Here is a 16,257-nt window from a genome sequence, read left to right as displayed (position 1 = left end):
GTGTAACGGGTGTGGTCGATGCGGCAGCGAAGTTTTTACCAGTATAGCTACGCCGCCCCACCCATCGAGACGGTCTTCCCTTACTATAGAGTAATTTTGAAAGCGAACAGTTCGTTCGAATTTGAACCAAGTTTCACATAACAGAACGATATCAGGCTGACTTACGAACAGTTCTCGTTGCGAGCTTTCTCTATTAGAATTAACCGATCTCGTATTCCACTGCAATACTTTTAAAGCCGCCATAATTTAGGGAGAAAGAGATTGAAATATGCCAGTAACGAGGTGCCGGATATCTTAATTGTTCATAGCACAATTTTGTCTTATGTTTTGCATGACAATATCAATCACATTTGTTATCTTATCTATAAGTTCAGCATGACCTTGAGGCTGTCGTTGATTCGGCGCTTGTGAGGTTGCTAATCTGTGAGCAGCAGGCTGGTATGGATTTTGGCTGATAGGAGTGAATGAATGTTGCATGGGATATAACAGGCTGCGGTTACGTTACTTGGGTTGTTTACTTGCGCCTGTTGCGGGGAGGCGGGTAAGCGACGTGTGTCTGCTGGGGCACAGTTGCACACTGAGTTGCGTCCCCACTTCCGCGTTGTTGACTCTGCATGCTTGCGGCGGGCAGCGGCGGGAAGAGTTGTGGGTTTTGAAAGCCCGGAGAGCTCAAATTTGTTGGAGCGGGAATAATCGGAGCCGGCAAGTGATGTTGTTGAACCCCGGTGACGGATGCATAGGTTGGCATACGAGCAATAGACAGCGTATCCCTGAAGTCAATGTTGTTGAACGTAGCTAATTCTTGAGCTCGTCGCCGTATATGGTATTCCGGGCAGGAGCGGTCCGTGGATGCGTGTTGTCCCCCGCAATGAGCGCAAATAGTGATAGGTGAGACACAGGATTCAACATTATGTGGACCACTACATTTAATGCATCTCATCTGAGGTCGACATTGTTTGCTGATGTGCCCGTAACGAAGACAATTAAAGCACTGCCTGACAGTTGGTACATAAAGGTCTACGGGACATCTTGTTCCGTGGACAGACACGGCTTCCGGTAAGGTTTGAGAGTCGAAGGTTAACAAACAGGTCTGCAATTTAACGATTTGGTCTTTACCATATCTCTTCGTAAACCTCCGAACGCCTACAACAGGGAAGGGAGATTGTACGACTTCCAAAATCTCCGCTTCTTCAAGGTTGGTGTCTACTTTCCTGATTACTCCCAGCTTATGGACAACAAAGGAAGGAATGTAAGCTTCTATGTTTTTTGACTTTAATACCACTTGTAACTAGGAAATTAGCCTTGTCTGGGGTTTTCAGTTCCGTCTTTTGTTTTTCCTGCTGAAGAGATGTTAAGTATAGAAGTCTTCACTTCTGGCAAGGAAATAGGCAATAATTTCCCTAGTGCCATAGAGTGCAAGCGGCCTAAGTGTATGTCCAAACATTCAATGTAAATTACGAATGGTCCCCTGTCTGTACGTTTGTAAAAGTTGAGAGACCTCGGAGTAGGTGCAGGTCCCACAGGAGGGGTGTTAGCTGCAGCACGTTGGTCGGGAGTGAGCCCAGAAGCAGTTGCTACAGGGGGGTCAGCTAAATTTGAAACGTCAGTTACAGGTCAGAGTTGATTAGCGTCTGCTATGAAGGTTTTGGAATTTCTTAAATCCAGACTGACCTCACTTTGTCGCTTTGAAGCTGGAGGAATCCTGTTCCGATAGATCCATATGCTCTTCTGCCGGCTGTATTCCAGATTCTCCCCGAACAACTGCTAACGGGTGGCTGATCACAGCCGTCGTGTTGTCCAATGTAGTTCCTGGAGGAGCTGGTAAGGGTGCTGCATCTGGATGTAGCCGCTGGGCAGGTGGTTGTTATTGATGTTGTCCCCGTCGAAGTCACCACCCCCTTCTCCATACATCCCACCATACATGGCGGGGCTTGCCGTTACCGATAGTAATGTCAGGTGTTAATGTGCCTAACAGAAAACCGTACCAAACGAAAGCTGTTACGCGCGTGCACCAGCAGGTAAACACAAGCGTCACACGGAGGAGCGACCGCGTAGCACGTCTTAACACTTCCGCGTGTGCAAGCGAACTGATCTCTTCAGTTCAAGTTCTCAAGTCACGCATTGAATTTCCTTTTTCGCGGTGTTTACAACTCTGTTTCTGACCGACATAATACTTTGGACTTAATTTTCGTCGTACTGATTTGCCGTTATTACTGAGATGTTTGATAGCTAATTAAAATGACGTTTCCTTCTTTTTACCTTTATATCATGACACACACAGTAATTATTGAAACTGGTGTTCATCAAAACTTTAAGGTGTTATATTATTGTCAAAGTTGTCTTATCTCTCAGGATAACACTGTTCGCTACTTTAAATTATCATGACATTCTAATTAGGGTTATCGGGTTTCTTGGGATGTTACAAGTGATATCAGATAAGCAACACTGCGTGAAATAATGTCAGAAATGAATGTAGGACGTACGATCAACTATCTGTTACGACAGGCGAAATTTGGCGTTTATTGACTACAGCAAACGACCCACGCGAATGCCTCTGCTAACAGCACTTCATCGCCTGCAGGGACTGTCCCGGGAACATGATCATATCGGCTGGACCCTAGACGACTTGAAAACCGCGGCCTAGTCAGATGAGTCCTGATTTCAGCTGCTAAGAGCTGATGGTGGGGTTAGAGAGCAATGAACCGATGTTGTCAACAAAGCAGAGCGCAAGCTGGTGGTGGCTTCGTAACGATGTGGACTGTGTTTACGTGGAACGGACCGGGTACTGTGTCCCAAGTGAACCGACCACTCAGCGGAGATGGTTATATTGGGTTACTTAGAGGTCGTTTGCATCCTTTTACGGACTGGATTACCCCAAACAACGATGAAATTTTTATGAATGACAATGTGCCATGTCACCGGGCCACAACTGTTCGCGACTGATCTGAAGAATATCCAGGAAAATTCTAGCCAGTGATTTTGCCATCCAGATCGGCCGAGATGAGTTGCATCGAACACTTACGGGACATAATGGGCAGGTCAGCTCGTGCACAACATCCTGGACCGACAACATTTTCGGATTTAAGGACGGCTATAGAGGCAGGACGGCTCATTAGTAGTGCGGCGGACTCGGTTCGAATGGCTCTGAGCACTATGGGACTTAACTGCTGTGTTCATCAGTCCCCTAGAACTTAGAACTACTTAAACCTAACCAACCTAAGGACATCACACACATCCGTGCCCGAGGCACGATTCGAACCTGCGACCGTAGCAGTCACGCGGTTCCAGACTGAAGCGCCTAGAACCGCACGGCCACACCGGCCGGCCAGCGGACTTGCAACGACTTGTTGATTGTATGGCACGTCGAGCTGGTGTACTGCGGCGGGCAGGATGAGGTCCGGCGCGGCACTGGGGGCTGGGGCTGGGCACGATACCACTCTGTCCGCGGTCCACCGTGTGAGGCCAGTGTACAGTGCGAGGCGACTCGCTTTTGGCAGCTGCGTTGGGCCAGTCCGCGTGACCTGGTGAAACGTCCCCTTTGAACAATTTATATAGGACTGTGCTTAAACTGACACACAATATTTTGTTAGCGCAACGCAATCTGACTTTCAAAATTCCCTACAAAAGAATGGCCCTGACTAGCATTAAACTATACCTTTTACAAATCACTTACCTCACAAAATCTTCGCTGCTCAAGCTACTGCAATACAGCGAGCGCCACTACTGCCAGCTAAATAAAAGATTCAAACTACTGAAGGCACTAACTACTGATAGGGATAGTTAGCAAATGAAAGATATTAATAGAGAACAAACAATGTATTTACCTTGATATCATCATATATAAATATAGCAGTTCATGAAAAATTACAAAACTCCGCCATCTCTCTCCACACATCCACCACTGCTGGCGGCTCACCTCCAACTGCGCAACGCTACGCGCTGTTCACAGCCAGCTGCCTAACACTACAATGGCGAGTATTACAACAATGCAAAGCAGCCACAGACTGCACACAGCACAGCCAGTGATTTTCATACAGAGGTGGCGTTACCAATAAGAAATCCTAAACAGCCTACTTACATAAGAACCTCAACAGCCTACTTACATAGCCCCCATGCTCCCCACAAAAATTTTACAAATTTTTTTTGGGCAGTGGCCAATAATGATTTGATAAAATTTTTCATAATTACAATAACAAAGAAATCAAATGCACACACTTATTGATACAATGTTGGTCAAAAGCTAACCTTTTCTCACAGTCCATAAAGACAGTCCTCATCATTCGTCACAGTAAAATTGCAGTGTTTTTCTCAAAGTCTGAGCAGTAAAAGAAAATGCACACAGAAGTAGTGGATTTCCATGCTGTCTTGAAGAAGTAGTGTTGTCCTTCCAATGGAAAGACAGTGCTGACTCTTGACATGCAGACAGGTAATGCGCCACAGAGCAAATCCACAGCAGAGTCAGTCGAAGTTTTGAAGAATATTGGTAGGTAGGTCATCACAGAGCAGACCCACTGTAGTCCTGGTAGAGATAATGGTATTGGTGGGCCACCAGAGGTGCAGACCCACTGCAGTCCTTGTAGAAATAATGGTATTGATGGATCATCAAAGATGTAGACCCACTGTAGTCCTTGAAGAGATGGCCAGCAGCCATCTGTTGTGACTGTGCAGGTGCACAATTACCATTGAAGAGTCTTGCGGATAATATAGCAAGTCCATAAACCACCACTTGTGCACTCACAAAGTTTTTGAAATTGTCCTTAGAACCAGCAATGCTGTTATCCAGTCCCTTGCTGAGTTATTAACACACGTGCAAACACTAACAGTCCCTACTTCTCACATATTGTCCACATACTATGACCAACAGAAACGTGTGCAGTGAAATGTAACTAACAAGTTAATAATGTCATGAACTGGTGACAATTACAATTTTATAACATAAGAATACAATTACAAAGGTACAAAATACATCATTAAAAACATAATAATACAGATAACATTTGTAGTAAAACAGGCGTTACAAAAGAATAGAAATAAACATATACATCAGTGTTACAAAAATAGTGACATAAGTACATACATAAAATAATGAGAATAGTTTTCGAAACATTAATTTCACACATGAACATTGAAAGAGAACAGAATTGTAAACAACTTTACAAAGAAAATAACATATTATTAATGCAACTTATATTTGAGGATAACAGTATTCCTCCTCATAGTGAATATAGCTTAGTATTAGAAGAGAAGAAAAATTCTATGAAACAGTACACAGAGACAGGAAGAAAACAAATACTCAAGGGTACACAAACACATAGTGGGATAACACCAATAGGAAAGGACAGGGTTCGTTTTCAGTGTAACATTTGGTACTGCAGTCCAACCCAAAACTTCATATATCTTTCCTCTTATTTCATCCTTTGTTTCCACCAAAAAAAATTCTATCTAAGCATGCTTTCTGTATTTATATGTTCACACATTTCTTACCTCATTTTTATTTTCCATTATCTTACCTCATCATTTATTTCCTAGAAAATCCTACCTATACCTGCTTTCTGTACGTTTTTCGTATAGATTCTCAATGCATTTCTTCCAATTCATCGCAACTCATTCTCTTCTATAGTCTACCCCCTCTTAAGCTAACTTAAATCTACTGAGCTCAGATGCTAAACTAAGGGACGAGGCAATGCAGCAGCACAAAACAATTAACACAAACATCAATGACGAAAAAAATTCAAATTTGCAAAGCAAGCAGCATTAAACCTGGCTTAGCAGAGTAACACAAATTAAAATTCAGTAGCACTACGCCTGGCAAACAGCAGCAACTTATACCTAGACATGACATAGCTCAAGCAGAAAAAATATTACACTAAACAACAATGCAGATAAGGGAAATGTATATTCACATCTTAATATCTATGTAATTAAAGTGGTGCACCACAAGAAGTTATTCTACCAAAAAGTTACCAATTACTTGAAAAGAAAATTATGAATGCAGTTACTAGTTCCTTCTTATTGTTCTTTCCTTTCCAAGTGCTCCTTTTTTAAAGAATGTGGATCATAAAATAATTATTTAATAGATCTGTTGACAGAAAGTGTTCACATTAGCAAATGCATTTAATTTTATTTTATGAAACCAATGCTGCAACACAGCTGGAAAACAGATGTCAAATGAAATAAGCAATTACGCAAACCAAAGCATAAAAACATCATTCAATAGCTATGTGGCATTTCGTAAGTTAGTAGAAATTCTCTCAACTCTCTTAGAAAGACGCTTGTCATAATCAGGTGTGCAGATGTAAAAATATTTCTTGTCATTTTATTAGGCATTTCAGTAAATATCGTAAATTAAGAGCTAGTGTAATCATATGTTTTCAAGTTCGACCGTGTCGTTTTTGCGATGCTTTCTCTAAAGGAATGACAATAGCCAGGATAATGGCCTTCCCTTTCTTTTTTTTTCTTCCTGTGCTCTGAAAGGCACGCGCTAATGACTTTTTCTCCAGGCGTCTGACACAGCTGGGTGCTCGCGACGCATTACGTGCAGGTGGTCACTTAACTTTCGTACGGAAATATTTACGACAGCAATTTTCGCTAAAGTGACAGTCTCACATAAAAATACTTCACAGGTCAAGAATTAGCGTTGCAAATCTGTAGAAACAAAATCCTATAAATATAAGTGTCCAAAAAAATTTTCAGTGGCATTGTGATACATTCATGCATATACACACACATTTCATAACTCTTAAAGTACGATTCTTGGTTTCCAACAACCTTTTCATAAATCAGAGTCCCTAACCCCTACTCCTTATTCCTTACCTTATTACACATATACATATTCATATTCATCAACACGTCTTCAATATTTCATCATAATAGCTACATAGCATAATCAGATTCCTCATATAGCATCAGCTTATTTATCATAAACATACCTCAACTGCATAGTACACATCGTCGTCGTAATAATAACATCATAACACTTCAGTCAAATCTCAAAATCGTCGTAGCTTCCTCCAATAATTTCAAAATCTAAAAAAAATTCTCTGCTCATTTCAATAGTGTCATCTACCTCAAACGTACTTTAAAAATCATGCTCCCTTACCAAATATATCATTCAAATCTCTCATAGTATCACAATGGTTCCGAAAAAATATGAAGAGTTCACACAGTACAGACAAAATACAATTTCGTAAGTGTGAAGTTATCCAACGGTGTAATTACGTAAACATCTGTCACTGATATAGTAAAATAAATGTTTGTCTCTCTCAGTTAAATAATTAGATAGCTGTGTAATTTGTGTGTTAGAGAAATAAGGTACCGATGTGTAAAGTTGTATAAGCAAATACCATATTAGCTAGGGTTCCTTGTGGTTGCCACACACATGGTACACAAAGTAAGCGTGTACCCCCCTGAGGATTAATGTAATTATACCCTCAGGTGTTACAGATTACACCAATGGAATGAAATATATCACGGAAAACTTTCTTTGTAATTCAAAAATCTTTAAAAATAAATGTTTTAGGTATAAAATTGATCACTGAAATGCGTGTCCTGTAGCGCTAAATGTGCATCTTGTTGTAAGATAATCTCTGTGGAAGTGTCGTAGTTATTTTCCTCCGAAAGCTAAGTTCTGCAGAAGCCAATGTACTTACCTCATGATAAATAAAAGTGAAATGCTTTGCGTATAGATATCGTAGTTATTATACTTATTGGCGTGATGAAGAAAGCACTGTACAGTAACGTAATGTTGTGCCACGAAAAAGGCTGTCTCATTGTTGCTATACCACAAAAGTTACTACTAAAACATGTTTTTCTTTCCAGAAGAATTCAGAAAACTGTGCAGATATAAAACAGATACACTGCAAAAGCAACATTGTAAATTGTCACTCATTAGTAGCGTCGTGATAAAAATCGTGTAGCTGTCACATAAACTAACCTCTGTGTCATCTGGTATCTCTCAGAAAGTACTTTAAATCCGGAATGTATTTTCAAGTAAACCAAAATGTTGCATTAAAATCTCATTAGCAGTACCAATATAGTATGTGTCCTAAGTATGTAAGCCTGATAGTCGTTATGTAATCGTGCAACTAACAAGCAAGAATGTACAAATACAACACTGTGTCGTCTGTTCACTATAACAATGCAATCGTAATTTCTGTTTAAAAATGTTCCCTAGGTTCTAGACTGGATATTTAACTTCAAACATTGTTGCATGTTAACAGATTCTCAGTGTGACAAATTGTACAAGTAGCGTGAAGTGAAAATTGCAAAGACTAAGTTAAAAAGCAGATTATCTGTCAATAAATGGTTTTACGTGAGAAATGTGGTGTAAACCTTTACTCTTCCTAGTGCACAGAGTTTCAACTTCAAAGCAAATATCATGTTGTATACATCGGTAAAGAATGCTAAAATTTTTTTTCTCAAGGCTAGCGTCTTATGTTATTTTTCTCGGAGCCAGCGGGCGCACGCGGCTGCCTGCTGTGCGAGTCATTGTCTGTCTCTTTGTTGGCGCGCGTCGTTATTGGGATTAGGAGACCTAACTTCTACAAATTCGCCTTGCCGAGAGGGCCCTGCTCTGTTAGAGTCCCGCCAGTTCTGATGCAATTCAGGTCTGTCGTTACGATCATATCGTCTGTCGTCATGTCGGTAGATTCCATAGTTTCTTTCTTGTCGGTCACATGGTGGAGAATTTCTCCCTGAATCGTAACTGCGCGCTGATCCGTTGCGTCTAAAGTTATGCTGTCTCCCTTGATAGTATTTATTTTGGTTCCCATATTGTCTGTTTCTCTGATTGTCTCTGTGATAGTCATTACTACGGAAATGCGATCTTTCTCTGTAATTATTTTTACTCTGCCAACGGTTGTCATACGGGTGTTGTCTATTTTGGTCACGATTTGTGTTGTGAGAATAGCCTTGTCGTGTCCAGTTATTACTTCTTTCATCGCGGATTTGCGACGGATGTGACCTGTAATTGTTGTGTTCCTGGTTTCGCGTTCCGCGATTGTCAGTGTCAATTTCTAATTCTTGTAACAGTCCCTGAAATGCTTCAATGTCGTCTTTGCAACGCCCTGCCAAAATAATGTGTCGTAAATGTTTAGGCAATTTGATTAAGCAAATGCGGATGAGTTCTGAGGGGCTGTATGGGTTTGAAAGATACTGATTCTTATGCAACATGTCTTCAAAATATTTGACAAGACTGGAAAATTCAGATTGTTCGAAATGTTTCATCATTATGATACCATGTTTTACCCGGTCTTGTGTGGCTTGAGACCAATATGCTGAGAGGAAGGCATGGTAAAATTCTCCTTCACTGTGGCAATCGTGAATGACCGATCGCATTCTTACAGCTGGTTCATTCTCTAAGTAGCCACACATAAATTCTAACCTGTGCTCCAATGACCAGTTGGGAGGGAAACAATGAGAGAATTGATGGAGCCACGCTTGTGGATGAATGTCGTTGGCAGAATTCTTAAACGTTTTGAATTTACGTGTAGTAATGAACAGCTTATAGTCAAAATCATCATGTCGGCGAGTCGCATATCGGTCATTGTTAGGTCGTGTCGGCCGTTCCATCTCAAAATTCGGTGCACATTGCCAATTTCTTTCATAACTTCCGAAATGCCCTGTGTTATTATTTTGCGGCTTTTCCGTGTTTCTAAGTCCCTCTTCCCAAGTTGGGGCACGAGTATCCTCTGAAATACGTAATTCTTGTATTAACTGTGTCAGCTGATCTTGTACTTCCCGGATTTCTCTTTGGTGTTGCGTATTAATCTGATTCTGATTTTGTTTGAATTTCCTAATTTGTTCGCACTCTTCAGTGTCAGTGAAGGCTACAGGTCTTGTGTCATTCAGATCATCATCTACCTTTGTAGATAAGTTAGTGACCTGATCCGAAAGTTCGGCTACTTTCTCCGATAGTGAACACATTTCCTCAGTGTGTTTTTCTGAACCAAGTTTCAGAGTATCTACTGTGTCCTTTAAGTTTTCCTGAGTTTTTGCAAGTTGCGTAACCGAATCGGTAGATGCAACTGAGTCAATTTTAGCCCACAAGGTCTCATGATTTTCATGAACAATGGCTTGCAGTTCTTTTATGGCTGCTTCGTGATTCTGTAATGCATTTTCATGCCGCGAAAAAATAGGTTGAAAATGCTCACAAATTTGTGTTTTTACGTCATTACAGACTTTTTGACATTTCGATTCAATGTTATGTAACTCAGTGGTTAAATCTTCACGTGTTTGTTCAAGTGTAGTGTCTAACTTTTGAAGATTTTGTTCCATTGTGTCTAACTTTTTGAGATTTTGTTCCACTGTGTCTAACTTTTGAAGCTTTTGCTGTGTCTGTCCCATTTGTTGTATTAATTGTAATAACAATGCATTGGTGTCTGAAACATGTTCCTCAGTGCTTTTCGGCAGTGAATTTACACCGGAAACATTCACATTTAGACAAGCAGAAAATGTGTCTTGACTTATTCGAGAAAACGGCGAGGATCCAAAACCTGAATCGACAGTATTTGCGAGATCGTGTCGTGTCATTTCGGCTTCCTGAGGCGAGCTATTGCCGACCGGTCGATCGATAATACTTCCCTCTTCACTAATTGTTTCACTGTCCACGCCATTGTTTGACGCCCGCTCCATTTCCCTGTGCACAGTTACCAAATTACTACTTTGAACATTAGTAAATTCATTACTCGGCGGCGCTGATAAGCTACGCTCGTCATCACTATTATTTCTCAGTTTAGTTTGGAGCCTAGTGTTACGTTTTTCACACGCCATTATTGTCACAGTATTTCACACGACAACACAGAAAAACACAATTTGAAGAGCAAAATAAAATAACGTAGCAATGGAAATAATGTCTAGTTAATTGCAGCTGCGAAATACTTGGTGCAAATCTACATGCATGCCACAACTGTTTTACTCTACAACAATGAAAAACTACAACTACAAAGGAGATTCTCTCTACAATTACGCGCTAGCAATAAACAAAAGCTACACTAAATACACAAACTACAAGAAAAAACCAGAAGATTCCAGTGAGGTATCCTCGGCTAAGGGTCGACATATGAAACGTCCCCTTTGAACAATTTATATAGGACTGTGCTTAAACTGACACACAATATTTTGTTAGCGCAACGCAATCTGACTTTCAAAATTCCCTACAAAAGAATGGCCCTGACTAGCATTAAACTATACCTTTTACAAATCACTTACCTCACAAAATCTTCGCTGCTCAAGCTACTGCAATACAGCGAGCGCCACTACTGCCAGCTAAATAAAAGATTCAAACTACTGAAGGCACTAACTACTGATAGGGATAGTTAGCAAATGAAAGATATTAATAGAGAACAAACAATGTATTTACCTTGATATCATCATATATAAATATAGCAGTTCATGAAAAATTACAAAACTCCGCCATCTCTCTCCACACATCCACCACTGCTGGCGGCTCACCTCCAACTGCGCAACGCTACGCGCTGTTCACAGCCAGCTGCCTAACACTACAATGGCGAGTATTACAACAATGCAAAGCAGCCACAGACTGCACACAGCACAGCCAGTGATTTTCATACAGAGGTGGCGTTACCAATAAGAAATCCTAAACAGCCTACTTACATAAGAACCTCAACAGCCTACTTACACTGGTAACTGCGTGCATCGACACGACTCTGGCGCACAGGGGTAAACCGATAAACCGAGCAGTGGAAATCCCACCGAGAGCCAGCTTACGTGATGCTGAGAATGTTTTGTGTCCTCCGTGTCATACTGCTAACAGATTATGCTCACAAGGGGCAACCCTCACAGCAGAGTACGTCGAAATCTTCTGACGAGATTATGGGACGCTGCGTTGCGTGAAGCTGTCCACGGAGGAGTTGGTTGGACCACGACGGGCCAGCTCGTGATGCACTGCTTCTTAGCGCTGTCAATATTTGCCTTACCGCCGTATTCTCATATCGTGGCACCCGCCGACAATTTCCTCTTTCCTCTGAAGAAGAAACCAATGTGTGTCAGAAAGGCGACGAACTGATCTTCGAGGTGAAACATTTCCTGAACAGACAAAATGCAGACTTGTACAATCGAGGTTGAGAGGCCGCGCCCTGTTTCGAGCCTTTCTCCTCGCATTTTATATTATTTGCAGAGTGAATTTGTATACGAGACTCTTTTGCTTCATTTACTTTCCGATTCAGTTTCGTTTGTCGACTTCCCCACCTGTCTTGCACGTAGTTTACACGACTGGCAAGGCGGGGTAGCGTGTTAAAATGGTTCGATGAACCCTCTGCCAGGCACTTAAGTGTGAACTGCAGAGTAACCGTGTAGATGTAGATGTAGGTAACCCACCCCTCCGAGGTTTCATTCCGGTCTCGACCAGGGTGACTCCTTTTCGCTGGCCCGGAAACGGGCGGAACTTTGGGCACTTCGGTCACTGAGGGTGCAGTGTCTCACGCCAGTGGGCCGCGTGGCCAGTGGGACGAATCTCTGCGGGGACAGACAGACCTCTCGGCTAGGCTTCCGCGAACAGTGACTGGCGAAACGGAAGACTGGTGTCCTCGGTACGAGACAGCAAACCGTTGGTGGAAGGAGTGAGAACTCTGCCTTGCTGAGTGGCGTCCTCTGCTGTGCACTTGCTGTTACACTGCTGGGTGCGGTCTCCAGTCACGTTTCCTCAAATAAGATATACAGACACTCGTGTGTCTGCAAATTTTCAAACTTTGCCATTTCCGTGGGAAGGCTGTGCGAAGCCGCGACGCCCAAGTAAATGTCTAGAATTTCCGATACAGGAACCTGGACGTGGGAGCGGGGCGACACTCGTCTCCTTACACCCGTACCTCACTGGCGGATACGTTTTAAGTTTACGGCGGGAGCCAGCGAGTGGAGCTGCAGAGTCCCGACTGGAAGAGCAGTCTTAGGCTGCGGAGAGGGCTGGGGGGCGTGCGGTCGCTCAACGGCCAGGCTATCAGCGTCGCGGAGATTAAAGTGCAGGGTGCCTTTCCGGGGTCTGAAGGAAGGCCACCAAAAATTGAGAGTCGTAATCGGATTTGTACGGTTCCGAGTTCTACCTGGTGAAGGCTACACCTGTTCGCAGCACACCCAGCTTCTGCGACGGTCTCACTCGAGCCCTCAATCGTCGGGTTAAGTGCGTCCCACTGAAGCGCGAATATGTACAGAAGCGTATCACAGTTTAGATTCCAGAAGGGTTATACATTCACTCGTCAAAGACTACAAGCCTTAAGTAATAGTATTTCACAGCTGGTAGTTTTTGTGATCTTTCCTACGCGTTTGATTGTGCACATCATATTACTCTTACAAAAACCAATCTCTGGCGGAACTGGCGGCTTCACGCACTAGTGGTCTGAATCGAGCCTTACTACCACGTCTCCGTAGACATTCTGCAAACGCCTATGAATATCTGCGATGCTCCAACTTTCCGCCAGAAGAAAATCAATGACAACACTCTGCTTCCGTTAAAGACGCTATTTTGAATCTATGGAAGGAAATGAGACGGAAGGAAACCCTTCTGCCTCTATTTGAATTCACAGAACATTTCCGTATTACTCACGTGTTGATCGAACCTACCGGTAACAAATATAGCATGACGCCTGCGTTTCTTTCATCCGACGTGGCGGGGATACCAGACACAGGTAAATCACCCAAGAACGGGTCTCACATCAGTTCTTTACGTAGTCTCCTTTATACAGGGTGTTGTAAAAGTCATTTTACACACTCGTAGAGGGTATACATTGAACTTAATACATCAGGTTTTAGATAGTAACGCATTTCCGGAAACGGTACGTTTCCATGTTGCAAGGGGAGCAAGAACTACTGAATCGCGTGCTAGATGCTCTTGAAGCAGTTCGCGTGTCGCAGTGGGCAACCCACATTCATGAACAGAACGATAGCGCTATGTCAGGTGATGTCCTCTGCCTCCATCCACCTCGTTTTCACGTTTTCTTGTCGTGCGTCACTTTTTCTTTCTTTTTTTTAATTCATCTCATTTTGTTCGTTTTATCTGCTCGGGGCGGACGTCACAAGACACCCGTTTCAGTTGGTCGTTGATCCATTAACTCAGTTTTTTTTATTTCAGAGGGCAGCTAACCCTCTGACCGAACACGCTGAGTTACCGTGCCGGCATGTCACTTGACATCACGGTGACTAGTACTGCAGCAACAGGACACCCACCTTACCGAGCCAGATGGCGCAGTGGCAGGCACACTGGACTCACATTTGAGAAGCCAACGGTTGAAACCCGAATCCGACCATTCTGATTTAGGCTTTCCGTGATTTCCCTAGATCGCTTCAGGCAATTTCCCGGATGGTTCCTTTCAAAGGACACGGCCAATTTCCTTGCCAATCCTTCCCTAATTCGATGGGACCGATGACCTCGCTGTCTGGTCCCCTCCCTCAAATCAGCTAACCAACCACGACACCCGAGTACACGTTCGCAGAGTACACCGATATGTTGTTAATCTACAGTAGGGGTTCCCAACAACATTTTCTCGCCCCTCATCGAGCATGATTGATACCTTGTCATATCACAGTATCAAATACATAAAAAAGCCAAATTAAGAGTCTTTTTATACGTTTTCTTTTTTTGGTACTTAGAAAAAACATTGACATATTGGTTATTGAAAAAATATTGAGCGGCCAAAACAAAAAATCTGTTATCATACGAAATATATTTAATATATTTTTTATTCTAATAGCATCTGGCATAGCTCGCGGACCCACCTGTTGCGAACCACTGGCCTACAGTGAGCTCGCCGTAGTGGACGAGAAGCTCAACGTCTATACCAGCAGTACTTTCCAAACCCTGTGACTCCATCTCATGTTTGCCAGAGTAGAACAACGGCTGCGCCAAAGTGGGAAATTCACAAGCGACAGAGCAAACAGCGGCGTATTGGAAGAGGAAGTACCTCATCAAGCTGAAGAGGACCCATCACGAGTACTCGATCCACTGCAAGCGGCTTTCATGTGTCTCCCTCGTCTGCCTGGCGTGTCCTGCACGAATAGCAGCTCCACCTGCACCAGCCTCAGAAGCCACACGCCACGGTGCCGGTGGATTCTGTGTCACGCGTCAATTTCTCTACTTGCTTTTCATACCGTTGTGTGGCTTTTCGTGTTTCCAGGTCGTATTATATTCACCGACGACGCGTATTTCGACAGGGCAGGTGTTTTGAACGCACGTCACGTGCACACAAAGATTTCAGTGCACCTTTGGCATCGAAGTCTGAGCAGGGGGGCAAGGGGGGCAACTGCCACAGGGCGACCGATAGTTCCGTCACGATGACCACATCCAACCACAAGGCCCGGCGTCATCCCAGAGTTGGTCGTCATCCAAGATGGCGGCCGTGACGTCACAGACCTGGAAACAGGAAAATCCACACAACGGTATGACGTCACAGACACACCCCCCGAGTTCGGTATTCGAGAGTGAGAATATGAGTTTACTTGTTTCTAGTTACTGAGCGGTTTACAGCACGCTGGACCTCGCTTAAGTTTGGCGTTTGTATAGATATGATTTCGAGTCTATATGTTGGGAACTATGCTGCACTAGCGATCGGTAGGAGGCCGCCTAGTGCTTGATATCGAGAAGTACAGCGAAAATGGTACAATATCATGCGAAAATAGGAATGTTCTTGTAATACCCGAGAATGGAGATGTCTGTAGAAAAGGGATCAGGTTTGGAGCAGAAAGAGTAACGCGTTTGTGCTGAGGGGAAACGACCTCGAATTAGTAGAATAGTCCTGAGTGCGACGTCGGTCCGCTGAGGGTGCTCTGATGTAAAAGGGATGATTTTGCATGGCGCTGAATGTCACGTCTGTAGACAGAAAGAAAAGGCTCACAGTACCTGCCTAGGTCTGGGGACCATAGTGACATATAGCCTGTGTGAGTGTAGGCATACGATAATTTTTTTGGGTGCTGTACAGATATAAAAGGTAACTGCACTGTTTGTGTAAAATGTGTATGTATTGTATTGTAAAGTTACTGGCCGTACGTTGCGTAAATTGAATTGTAAAGTTAACATGTTTTCTGTTATGGCATGATACCGGCAGGATCAGTAATTCGGCGGGTAAATTCGATAAGAGCGAATTATAAAGCTCCATTCATTCACAACCTTCGTGTTGTGATATAGGAGCCTCTACACAGCGGTGGGAACGTTTGTGTGTGTTGAAAGCAGTAAGGGTATGATGTTAGGAGCGCTGGGAAGAGTGCATTCTGTGTTATTTTCGTAAACAGGTTGTGTCAGGGGCAAGAATTTCC

The sequence above is a fragment of the Schistocerca piceifrons genome, chromosome 9 (assembly GCF_021461385.2).
Source record: "Schistocerca piceifrons isolate TAMUIC-IGC-003096 chromosome 9, iqSchPice1.1, whole genome shotgun sequence".
NCBI lineage: Eukaryota > Metazoa > Arthropoda > Insecta > Orthoptera > Acrididae > Schistocerca > Schistocerca piceifrons.
Note: the sequence above shows the minus strand (reverse complement) of the source record.